The 1697-nt window shown below is 34.1% G+C and overlaps 1 pseudogene; it reads left to right on the plus strand.

Moving 5' to 3' along the window:
• The first annotated feature begins 568 nt into the window (after positions 1-568).
• LOC108752161 lies at positions 569-1428 on the plus strand (annotated as a pseudogene).
• The last annotated feature ends 269 nt before the right edge of the window (positions 1429-1697 follow it).

Genomic DNA, 1697 nt, shown 5'->3' on the forward strand with positions numbered 1-1697 from the left:
CGCCTTTTGTCCAAAACGCGAGAAATTTAAATATCAATATCGGAGAATAAGTACATTTGTGATTAATTAAAGATATATTATATTATATCACCTCAGATTTTATAATTTATTATAAAAAAAGAATATAATAGTAATAATATAAATATGAACACATAACATTCTAAATAAAGATATTAAACAAATATTATAATAAAAAATATTGTTATATTAATTTTATATTAATATTTATACTTTAAAAAAAGTACAAGAAAATGATTTATCGAATCTAGAAATTAAATATAGATAAGAAAAAGTTAGAAACATAAGAAATATATACATTTAACGTTAAAATGTAATACCATATACTATAAACGTAATGTTATAAATATAAAATAAATATTATAATTGTTGAGATTTGTACTGGCACTTATATACGAGCAATACATCTTGTGTAACCACTAACTTCGGATATCAGCGATGTGCGCTGTTTCTTTTTGTTTAATCAATATCGACGCACGTAACGACCATGTTTGTTTAATCAATATCGACGCACGTAACGATCACGTTTGTTTAAACAGTAACACATCGGTCAATAAGTCCCCGGTCTGACACATAGAGAGCGCCACTAACACAAAAAGTACATAGTGGTTCGAAAGAACAGACCCTTTTAGGCGTACTGTCAAATGTATATGTCATTCGGATCATTATTGTGTGAGTTATTGAAGCTTTAGTGACGCTAATTTGGTTATTTTCATAACAATGGAAAAAAAGGAATTTCGTGTGCTCATTAAACACTGCTTTTTGATGGGAAAAAACACCGTTGAGGCAAAACAGTGGTTGGACAAACATTATGGCACCTCTGCCCCAGGCAAATCAACAATTATCGACTGGTATGCTGATTTTAAACGCGGTCGTACGGACACCGACGATGCACACCGCTCTGGTCGCCCAAATGAGGCAGTTGTCCCCGAAAAAATCAAGCAGGTCCATAAATTGGTTTTGTCCGACCGTAAATTAAAGCTGGATGATATTGCTGACATCGTAAAGATATCCAAGGGAAGTGTTTTTACCATTTTACACGATCATTTGTCGATGCGGAAGCTGTGTTCGAAGTGGGTGCCGCGTTTGCTCACTGTGGATCGATGGCAACGATGGTTAAATTGAACGAGTTGGGCTTCCAGCTGCTCCCGCACCCACCGTATTCGCCAGATTTGGCCCCCAGCGACTATTTCCTATTCGCTGAGCTCAAAAAAATGCTCGCTGGGAAGAAATTTCGATCGGATGAGGAGGTCATCGCCGAAACTGATGCGTATTTTGAGGGTCAGCCAAAATCGTTCTACAAAACCGGCATCGAACGTTTGGAAAGGCGTTGGACTGATTGTATTGCCTTAAAAGGAAACTATATTGATGAATAAATTCGAATTTTTATGTAACACTTGTGTTTTCTTTGCTAGACCGGGGACTTATTGACCGATGTGTTATGTCTTGTTAGTTCTCTGCACACGCTCTGTGTGTTCGCATTCACTTGAGCTTCGTCAATAATAATAAACAATATTATCATATTTAACATTATACTTTAAAAATAATATGAGAAAATGATTTTGCTGATATATCAAAAAATTCTCTAAATATAGATAAAAAATTAATTTTATTGAACAATCAAAATAATTATGAATGTCTCAAGTATAATAAGCAATGCTGCAAGAATTTTGATATTA

Source organism: Trachymyrmex septentrionalis, unplaced genomic scaffold, assembly GCF_001594115.1.
Source record: "Trachymyrmex septentrionalis isolate Tsep2-gDNA-1 unplaced genomic scaffold, Tsep1.0 scaffold57, whole genome shotgun sequence".
Classification (NCBI taxonomy): Eukaryota; Metazoa; Arthropoda; class Insecta; order Hymenoptera; family Formicidae; genus Trachymyrmex; species Trachymyrmex septentrionalis.